The 10,986-nt window shown below is 46.1% G+C and overlaps 1 long non-coding RNA gene across 1 annotated transcript in view; it reads right to left on the bottom strand.

Annotated features, from left to right (window-relative positions):
- LOC110337204 overlaps window positions 1-6,983 on the bottom strand; it is a 21,303-nt gene extending 14,320 nt beyond the window's left edge. Inside the window, exons 1-3 of the long non-coding RNA XR_002381255.1 lie at window positions 6,703-6,983; window positions 5,615-5,760; window positions 3,239-3,297 (exon numbers count right to left, since the gene is read on the bottom strand). This is a non-coding gene — a long non-coding RNA (uncharacterized LOC110337204). The remainder of the gene's footprint in view (window positions 1-3,238; window positions 3,298-5,614; window positions 5,761-6,702) is intronic.
- Between the last annotated feature and the right edge of the window lie 4,003 nt (window positions 6,984-10,986).

The following is a 10,986-nucleotide window of genomic DNA, read 5'->3' on the forward strand; positions in this document are numbered from 1 at the left end:
GAAGAAGAAGAAGAAGAAGAAGAAGAAGAAGAAGAAGAAGAAGAAGAAGAAGAAGAAGAAGAAGAAGAAGAAGAAGAAGAAGAAGAAAAACACTAGATGCAAAAAGAACTAGGAAAGCCAGCCACAAAAGCATATTTAAAGCCAGAAAGGAGATGGAATGCATAACTGGCTGGTATTATTGTCAATAGATGACTTTTTTACTTGAGAGAAGTCATAGGGGCCATCAAGATGGCTCAGCCGGTAAAGGGGCTTGCCACTAAGCCTGACGACCTGAGTTCAATCCCCAGGACCCACATGACAAAAAGAGAGATCCAACTCCCTGTGCACTGTGAAATGTGCTCATGTGTGCCAACTTGTGTATGTGTGTGTGTGTTATGTGTGTGTGTGTGTGTGCATGCAGAGTAAATAAATGTGGTTTAAATGTTTAATAGAGCCTGCTATATTTCAGAAATGCAAAGCCTCTCTCTCCTAATCAAGTATCCTGGTAGGATGACACATTTTATGCTTGGTCAAAATCATTACAGAGTATGTCTAAGAAAATATATCTGGGAGAGAATAGCATTTGAATCAATGGACTTGGTAGACGGGCCCTGCCCTGCATTAGATGTGCAGGCACCTTCTAATCCTTCCAGGCTAGTGTTGGCAACTTGACAAAATCTAGAATCATTAGAGTCTGGCCCTGGGCATACCTGTGGGTGGCTATCTTAACTAGATTAACTGGGTAGCAAGGCCTGCCTACTGTGGGCAGCACCATTCTCTTTACAGTTGCTTTTATCAAAGTATCTTATCATATCATTGGAAAAGAAAACTAAGACAGGGGCTGGGGGCTGAGTATAAAAGACCAGCAAGAGCCGAATGTACCTTGGGTCTTACCAACTATTTCAGCAAAGACACCAATTTTTTTCCCACCCTCTTCTCTCCTGGTTCTCAGGCCTTTGGATACACAACAGACGCTTTGCCACTGGCTTCCTGGCACTTAGGTCTTTGAACCACTCCACCAGCTTCCTCAGGTCTCTGCATTATAGATAATAGTTTATAAGATTTATCTCAGCTCCCATATACTCTGACCTAACTATTCCACTAGATCTCTTCATACACATGGGGTAGTTTGAATAAGAAATATCTCCCAAAGACTCTCAGATTTGAACACATGGTTCCTATTTGGAGCTTGTGGTCTAGGCGGTTGTGCAACCTTTAGCAGCTAGAGGAAGTGTATACGTAGGGATGGACTCTGAGATCTCTGTAAGCTTGTCTCACTTCCTGTTCTTCCTTTCTACTTCCTATGTGCAGCTGAAAATGTGACCAGCTAGCTTCCTGCAGCTGCTCCTCCTCCATGACTTCCCCACCATAATAAACTCTATCCCTCTGGAGCTATAAGCCAAAACAAACTGTTTTCTCCCCCTACAGTGCTTTTGGTAGTGGTATTTTATCACGACAATGGAGAGTCAACTAATACAATACACACTGCATAATTTCATATGAATATTTGGTTCTCTTTCTCCAATTAGTACAGATTGTCTTAGTGCCGGTTGCAGTCCTACCATACCACTGACCAAAGATTCAACAACAGATTTGTCCCCCCACACACACACAGCTCTAGAAGCTGAAAGTCTAAGATGAAGGCAGATGGATTCTCTGGGGAAGACCTGCTTCCTGGTTTGCAGGTGGTTGGCTTGTACCCTCACACAAAGGAGAGCAGAAAGCAATAATCTCTTGTGTGTCTTTTTACAGGGACGTTGTATTGGTTTCCTTTATGTTGCTGGGATTCAATATCCCAACCAAACCAACTTCAGGAAGAAAAGGCCTATGGTAGCTTACAGTTCCAAGCCAGTACAGTCCATCATAGTAGAGAAAGTATGGCTACAGGAGTGTGGGGCTTGCCTGGCAATCAGGAAGCAGAGAGGAAAAAGGCAGGAAGTGGAGCCAGGCTATAAAACCACAAAGCCTGCTCCCAAAGACATACTTCCTCCAGCAAGGTTCCACCTCCTAAAGGTTCCATAACCTTCCCAAACAGTGCCACCATCTGGCAACCAAGTGTTTAATCTCATGGGCATATGTGCCGCAGACAGACCTCACTTGGGTCCCTGATCTGCGTGGAACTGGGTTTCTGGTTGCAGGTGAGCAAGGATTTGGTGAATGACAAACAGACCAACACCAGAGAGCTTGTAATATCTGAATGTAATTTGTCAAATCAAGCATCAGACTATTTATACAGAAGAAAATAGGGAAGTTACACAAAACAGAGGAATGCAAACATAGAAGGACTGGCAGGAACCAACTGGGATAAAATTCAATGTTAACAGCTGGGATCAAAAAACAGCTCCACCTAAAGTCAGCTTAAACTTAGTAGGGGGAGGGCAAGGGCTTCGTGCCCTTGCCATAGTTCCTATAGTCCATCTTCCCCCTAGGCCATTGTAATGCTTGTGTATGGGTGTAACTCAGCTACCTATGGTTCTAAGTACCCTGGTTCCTCTTTAAATCACAAACTTCCTTATTCCTAGATAATGGTAAATTCCTGTGTAGGGCAAGTGACTTAGCTACCTAAACCCAGGGTCAGCTCAAGGCCTGACTGCCTAGAATCTAACTTAGCTATGTCAAAAAGTCAATCCTTAAAAGCACTTATAATAAAGCAATATTAAGGGAAAGCACATGGATCTGTTTTCCAACTAAAGCAAGGACATTGGAGCATTCATTATACAGGATGTCACGATTCCAGGAGACTGTTTCCGTGAACTTTTCACCTCGGGACAGCGCCCAGGTTTTTGGGGCCTGTAGGGCTTGTAATTACTGGAGTGCATGTAGCACATATGTGGGACATTTCTCATTCAAACCACAGCAAGCATTAATTCCATTCCTAAGGGCCCACCAACATCACTTAGTCAGCTTCCCTACCCTTTGGTAACATGCCACTGTGTACTTGGGCTTCAACATATAAATTCTGGGAAGATACAAACATGTGGTCCACAGAGCATCCCTGGTACATGTGGCCCACAGAGCATCCCTGGTACATGTGGTTCACAGAGCATCCCTGGTACATGTGGTCCACAGAGCATCCCTGGTATATGTGGTTCACAGAGCATCCCTGGTATCTTCATTACACTGAGTGTCATTTCTTCTCAGCAATAACCCCAGGTTGTTTCTCATATTTATAACTTTACCTTATTTTTAAGCATGTAAAAATTAATACAATTGACCAAATAAAAATAGTATGACCAGAATAAAATACAGACTCACTTACCCTGGAAGGTTCTCCCAAACTCCACTCTTACTGACCATGGGCTCATTCCAATTGTAAGTCTAGGTTAAAAAGAAAAAAATGACTAGTTTATTAGTCTCTTTGAAAATTCTACCTCAGTAATTCTCAAAATGCCCCATTGCCATCCATTCAGAAGGAAAACATGTGAATGATTAATAAATATGAGAAAATATTTCCCCAATCAACTAATCAAGAAAATGCAAATAGAACAACAATGTATTGTTTTTCACCTATCAACTTTGCAAAGGAGTTTCCAATGCCAGTATCGATATTGGCCTTAATGCCAGCCAATGTGACAGACACTCAGTTGTACCATGGTGCTCAGGGGATCACAGACTGAAAAAAAAAAAAAACATTTTGTCAAAATAGAGCAGGAGCATTAAAATAATCATACCCTTGTACTCTATAGTTTTTCCATGAGAAATCTATGTTTGGCATGGAAGAATAGGTCTATAATTACCCTGTGTGTTAGCCAGGGTTCTCTGGAGAGACAGAAGCAACAAAATGACGATACACTGAAAGAGAATTCACTAGATTGGCTTGCATAACGCCAACTGCTAGCTGTCTTCACACCACAAATGCCAATACCGCAAGAAGCGCAGGTCGTGAGGCTGGGAGAGACACCTGTCTTTGATACATCTCAGAAGGCCAAAGGAACTGGGTTCTGGTGTCAATGAGAAAGGGTGTGGCATCAAGATGCTGGCAGGGTGGATGAGCCTGACCACATGACGTGAAGGCAAGCAGGCAGAAGCCAGAAGCTTTCTTTCTCTGACTTCCTTTTAGCTGGGCTGCCACCTGTAAGTGCTGTGCGCATTTAGGGTGGGTCTTTCCATCTACAACCAAACTGACTGAGGAGATCGCTCACGGGTGTGTCCCGAAGCCTGCCCATCGAGCTGACAGCCAAAATTAACTGTGATGCTGCGGTACTTGAGAATGAAACGGGAAGATGTTGAGTATGGGGCTAACCTGGGCTACAGAAGGAAAGGAAAGGAAAGGAAAGGAAAGGAAAGGAAAGGAAAGGAAAGGAAAGGAAAGGAAAGGAAAGGAAAGGAAAGGAAAGGAAAGGAAAGGAAAGGAAAGGAAAGGAAAGGAAAGGAAAGGAGGAAGGAAGGACAGAGGAAGGGAGGAAGGGAGTGAGGGAGTGAGGGGAAGGGGTGGAAAGGGAAGAAGGGAGAGGGGAGGGAGGGAAAAAGAAAAGAAAAGAATATGACCAAAGACACATATGCAAAAAGATTGAAGTATAGAGGAGAGAAAAAACTGTTCACCTCCTATACAGCAGGCCACCACCTTTAGACAGCAGGCCACAACCTTTATTCAGCAGGCCACCACCTTTATTCAGCAGGCCACCACCTTTAGACAGCAGGCCACCACCTTTAGACACTGCTCAGAAGCCTGGAAGCAGTGGGGCCCAGAATGTGGCCAAGTAGTTAGAACCCTGAGTGACCCAATTCTGCCTTTCTCCTTCTTCCATGTTGAGTTCTACTCACAAGTCACATTTTTGATTTTTACATTGTCAATCTATCCAGGCTTGACTGCAAGATCTGTGAAGAGAGTCAGAGAGAAGGCTCAGTGGCTAAAAGTACTTGCTGTTCTTCCAGAAGACCCCCAAGTCTGGTTCCAGGACTCAAAGCAAGCAGCTCATTACTCCCTGTGACTCTAGTTCTAGGGAATCTGAAGCCCTCTTCTCGCCTCCTTGGGCACTGTACCATGTGGTATGCCCATAAATACAGAGAGAGACAGACGGACTGATAGACTGACCAACCTCTAAAGAGATCTGGGTAAAGCCTATCTATGGGGCAACTTTCTCTCAAGATTTCAACCCTAAATAAAGTGCTTGGCCTCAGGTACCATGTCTTGTGAATTTAAGAATGTTTTTTGATATGCTTGAGCTCCATCCATTCATTCCCTCTCTCTACACAACCCAGTTTCTCACGTGCTTCATTTACAGGCATGAGTCATCTATACATCCTTTATTGTGGTGGTACTGTGACAAACCTGCATGCTTATTCCAGTTTCATTCTGTTGCTAACACACACCGACCAAAATCAACTTGGGGGAGGAAAGGGTGAATCTGGCTTACCCTTTCAGGTCACAGTTCATTTCTGAGGGAAGTCAGAGCAGGAACCTGGAGGCGGGAGCCATAAAGCCACAGTGCTTGCTAGATCACTTCCTGGATTGCTCACTCTTTTGTGCCTTCCTGGCATCCTTACTCAGCCCAGGACTACATGTTTAGGAAATGGTACCATCTACAGTGGGCTGGGTCCTTTGGACAATCACCTGTATTAGTCAGGGTTCTCTAAAAATCACAGAACGTATAGAATGTCTCTATATATTAGGGAACTTATTATAATGACTTACAGTCTATAGTCCAACTAACCCAAAAATGGGCAGCTGTGAATGGGAAATCCAAGAGTCAATTAGTTGCTCGGTCCCACAAGGCTAGGTGTTTCAGTTGGTCTTCTGTATGAGCTGGGATCCTGAAGAGGTAGGTTCCAACAGACGTGCTGGCAAGTAAGTGCAAGCAGGCAAAGAAGAGTGAGCCTTCCATCTTCCATTGTCCTTGTGTAAGTCTCCAACAGAAGGTCTGGCCCAGATTAAGACTGTGTATCACCACACCTGGATTTGGAACTTTCTCTACCCCAGGCTAGCCTTGAACTCAGAGATCTGCTCTGGTAAGTCTCCTGGGATGAAAGTGTGTACTAGCTTGCCTGGGCCTAAGCTTTTCATGGCCACTATGCCTCAAGATCTGGATCAAAAGCATGTGTCATCCCATGTCAGTATCCAGTTCAGAAGTCCGTCTTTCAGTCTCAAGATCTGCATGACAGGTGTGCCCTCCATTTCCAGATTGTCGTTCATTCCAGATATAGTCGAGTTGACAACCAGGAATAGCCATCGCATCACCCTTTCCCCAGAAATAGGCACAGACCAATCTGATCCAGGAAATTCCTCAACCAAGGCTTCCCCGTCAGATGGCATCTAGGCTGGGTCAAGTTGCCAATGTACACTAACTAGGACACATAAGTCCTGAACATTTATGAGCACTTCACTGTCTAAAATATTCCTTCGAGTTACCAAAAATAAGCATGATTTGCAAATGTAGCTACAGCTGAAAAAAAAAAAAAAAAAAAAAAAAAAAAAAAAAAAAAAAACAAGCAGCTCCGGGGAAGGGGTCACTAGAGCGAAAATGAGAGGGTAGACAGAAAAGGTCCCTAAGTAGGGCAAAAAGGAAGTAAGCCCATCTGTTCTCTGTCTGCGCCTGGTGTGGTCGGAACCTGTGGGAGGCGGCTTCCTCATCTGGCAGGTTCCACCACGCAGAGACAGCAAGGAATCCGAGAGTAAAACGTTCAAAAGACCATCTCTACAGTTAGCTTGCCTGGTGATTCTAAATTGCCTGGACCCCCCCCCCCAGAGGCCACACAGAAAGCAATGAGGTCGTCGATGCCCACCTGCCTGAACCTCCTGCGGGTCACCACAGGCGTTGAGCTTCGTCCCCTACACTGTGGGGAAATGTGGTGAGACAGACTTCCCGTGAATGGAAACACTGCATGTTCGTTTCCAACGCGATTATATGATCATTTCATATACTTTTAAGTTTTAAGAGGAGATAGTCTTGAAAGGGGGAAAGTCCAGGGAGAATTAGGAAACTTGGGTGCTTCATCTAGTCCTGGTTTTAAAATCAAACTTAAAAATAAAAGCATGTGCGTCCGAGTGCCCAGTCTTACGTATGTGCGCACATACGTGTGTGTGCGTGCCTGCGTGCCTGCGTGCCTGCGCACGCATGCGTGTATGAGTGCGTGTCTGTGTGCATGCCTGCTTACGAGCTTGGGGATGTGCGTGCATGTATATGTGTGCGTGCATAAGTACATATATGCCTGCGTGCACGCACACATGCCTATGATGGATGGAGAAAAACTTTGCCTCTAGTGTCATCCATCGACTTCTTTGCATCAAGGTCTCTCGCTGGCCTGAAGCTTGCTGATTAGGCTAGGCTAGGCTAGGCTAGGTGGCAGCAATCCCTGGAAATCCTCCTGTCTTCGCATCCCCAAAGCTGGGATTATTAGCTCAAGCCTACATGCATGCCACTTAAACTGAGCCATCCATCCACCTTTCACCCCCCCAAATGCTTTTTGACATGCCGCCTGTGCTTTACTTTGAGTACGTTGGGTCTCATTCCTTAAACACGTTTCTATGACTTTATTTCTTAAGTGTGTGCCCTTTATCATTCTTGGGAAAGAGGGCAGAATCATGTGGATATTATTCGCTAAAAGGCAACCTGGCCTTTTTGTTTGACTCTGGTCTCTGCCTTTATTCTGAAAACCTCTGCGAGGCAGATGGTCTTTGAGCTTCATTTCCTTCCTTGCTATGGAAACTTACACGTGGTACCTCTCCAATGCATTACCTAGGAACTGTCTCCTTATGCTGCAAGTCAAGATGTCGGGAATAATATTTCCCTGTTACCGAGGAAGGATCCCTGCCCCGCCCCCTCACAGTTTAAGGGGACACGGTCCTTCACGGAGAAGGAAGGCTCTGTGGTGGCAGCAATGTACAGCAGCTAGTCAGATCAGGGGCAGAGAAAGGGGTGACCTGAGCCAAGCCAGTTTTCACCTTTCTCCTTTTTATTGAATCTGGGACCGGATCCACCACATTCTAGGTGGGCTTAATGTGCCTTGGAAACACCTTTGTAGATCCACACTAATGGCCTAAGTATAATCTTAATCTAATCAAGTTAACACTCAAAATTAAACAACGTGGGGTCTAGAGACATGGCTCAGCAGTTGAAAGAATTGACTATCCTTGCAGAGGACCATGGTTCCAGTCCCAGCACCCACATGGTGGCTCACAACCACTCATAATTCCAGGGGTCCTGACACCCCCTTCCGGACTCTGGAGCACCAGATTATAAATATGCTAAACATACATGTATGTAGGTAAAACACCTATACACATAAGGTAAAAAAAAAAAATAGACCTTTTTAAATTGAGCACCATAGAAGGAGGTTATCAAGTTTACACACTACTGTAAACTGTCCCCGCCTTCCTTCAAAATTGAGCTTCACAGGGGTTAACTTCTAGATGGATAGCAATCCCACTGCACTGGTTTAAGTGAGCAATGCCCCCAGAGGCTCACATTGGCGAGACTCTCCGGGGAAGTTGTAGAACCCTTTTGAGGTGGAGCCTTGCTGGAGAAAGTATGTCAGTGGGGTAGGGTATGAGAGTGTGTAGCCTCACCCACTTCCTGGTCTCCCTCTCTGCTTCCTGTTTGTGGTTGAAGATGTGATTTCTCAGCTTCCTGCTCCAGGAAACCAGTAAGCACCCCCCCCCCATCGCCTCTGCATCGGTTCCTGTCTCTAGGTTCCTGTCTCTAGGTTCCTGTCTCTAGGTTCCTGTCTCTAGGTTCCTGTCTCTAGGTTCCTGTCTCTAGGTTCCTGTCTNCTAGGTTCCTGTCTCTAGGTTCCTGTCTCTAGGTTCCTGTCTCTAGGTTCCTGTCTCTAGGTTCCTGTCTCTAGGTTCCTGTCTCTAGGTTCCTGCTCTGTTTGAGTTCTTGTTCTGACTTCCCTCGATGATGAACAGTGATGTGGAAGAGTAAACCAAATAAACCCTTTCCTTCCCAAGTTGTTTTTGGTCATGGTGTTTATCACAGCAATAGAAACCCTAACTAGGACATCCTCTAAGTTCCTTTGATCATGGTGTTTTATCACAGCCACAGAGAGCCACTAACCCTTTCCCTAGGGATGTATCTGTTACTTCAAACACCATGAGATAGGGTACTGTGTTGCCCAGATCCTGGTCTCAAGCTCATTATGTAGTCAAAGATAGCCTTGAACCTCTGATCGCTCTGCCTCCACCTCCCAAGTGCTGGGATTATGCTTCACTGTGTCTACCTCCCCCTCAGGCTGGGGAATAGCCAGCTCATCACACACTGGGCTGGGCTGGAGGAAGGGAAGGTTACAGGGGTGGGTGGGTATAGTGTGGGGCTTTGGTGAATTCTTGGGCAAAGAATACAAACCCAGGAACAGCTTCAGAGAACTGGTTCATTTATTTGTGGGAGGAAAGAACATTTATGCCCCTCAGAAGGTGCCCAGAGTCTCTGGGTCAAGGTTAGTGTGGCAAGGTACAATGGATCAGGGCAGTGTTGGATGACTTCATTTGAATATTCTGGGGCTGATGGTCCAGGGAATAAACCTTATAATGAGTGAAGCCCATAGTAAATTCTTACTAGGGTTGATGGTGACACAGCTGGTGGCACCATAATGAACGGATGTGCCATGGGGAGATGGGAAAGATGGCGTACTCGGTGGAGAGATAGAAGAGAAAGCAAAGCCACGGCATTCATTTGCTATGGAGAAAGGAGGAACTGGACACTCATCATCAGTGAGGAACAGTCAGATAGAAGATGGCCATGGTGAGGCCCTGCCTTGGGCTGCCACCAAAGGTCATATCAGCATCCATGGTTCTGCCGAAGCTGGGATCTGAGTCAATGTCTGTAGCCTGTATTACCACCAAAGGCCAAGCAGATGTCCGTGGTCTGGGCTACCACCAGAGACTATCTGAGGACTATCTGAGTGCTGTGCTACCTCAGGTGGACATGATAATCTGAGTGACCTGAGCTGCTATCTGAGGTCATGGGGACATCCAATTCCATGCTGCTGTGAGTGTAGGGGGTTGGGAGGTGATGTCTCTGTCTGGGTTCCTATGCTAGCCAGGATGAGTGGTGTTGTCTCAGGCTCTACCACCAGAGGCACTGTGCTGAGCTGGGCCCACCCCTTGCCTGGGCAGCACAGGAGAGCTGATCTTACAGGGAAAGGGAGAAGCCATGGAATGGAGAAGCAGGTGAGTCATTCCCTAGCGTGTGACTCTGGCAGAGATGACCCCACCCCTAGTCTGCCATGGGGTGGGAAGACGTCCCCACTTACCCCTCACTGCCTGCAGCAGGCAGGAGAGCTGACCCCAAGGTCATAAGAACTGGAGAGCTGCCCCCCCACACACACACACACACATACACCTCATCAGCTGAACAGGCACTGCACTTTGCCTGGACAGCACAGTAGAGCTGGCCCTGGTGACAAAGTCACAGGTAAGCCAGCCCAAGGACATGAGAGCAGGAGAGCTGACCCTGCCCCCCTCGCTGGCTGCAGCATTGGGTGAGCTGGCTGGGACAGTGCTGGAGGGTTGGCCCTGGTGGTGTGGGCTCAGGGAAGTTGGCTGGCTGACCAACTCAGCTACCTCTCAGACCCAAATCCAGGCCTCTGAGATGGCCCACCGCAATATCTAATCCATCTATGATCTGCTGGAACTCATAAAAGGGCTGGGCTTGCAGATCCAGAACAGCAGGATCTCCGTGACACAGGGCAACAACAGGATACCAGAGAGGAGACCTGGTGAGGATCCAGTATTGAGAGTGTAGAAAAAGCCAGAGGCCTTGAAACAGACTGATGACTCATTGCAATGAACATTTGCTAATAAAGATGTGTGGACAAAGATATATATACTGCGGGACACATTGTGACACACTACAGTTTCTGTCACAAGATTTATCTTTATCTAATCTTACTTAATTTCTTTTGGGTGGAGAACAAATATGGACAGGGAGATGGGTAGAATTGGGGTTCATAATATGAAGTTAACAAAGGGTCAAAAAAAAATTTAAAAAGCTTCCATGCTCCTGAGTACCAATTAGACTGAAACATCAGGGGACAGACAAACTGCATAACCTAAAATAACTTCTGTAC

The sequence above is a fragment of the Mus pahari genome, chromosome 20 (assembly GCF_900095145.1).
Source record: "Mus pahari chromosome 20, PAHARI_EIJ_v1.1, whole genome shotgun sequence".
NCBI lineage: Eukaryota > Metazoa > Chordata > Mammalia > Rodentia > Muridae > Mus > Mus pahari.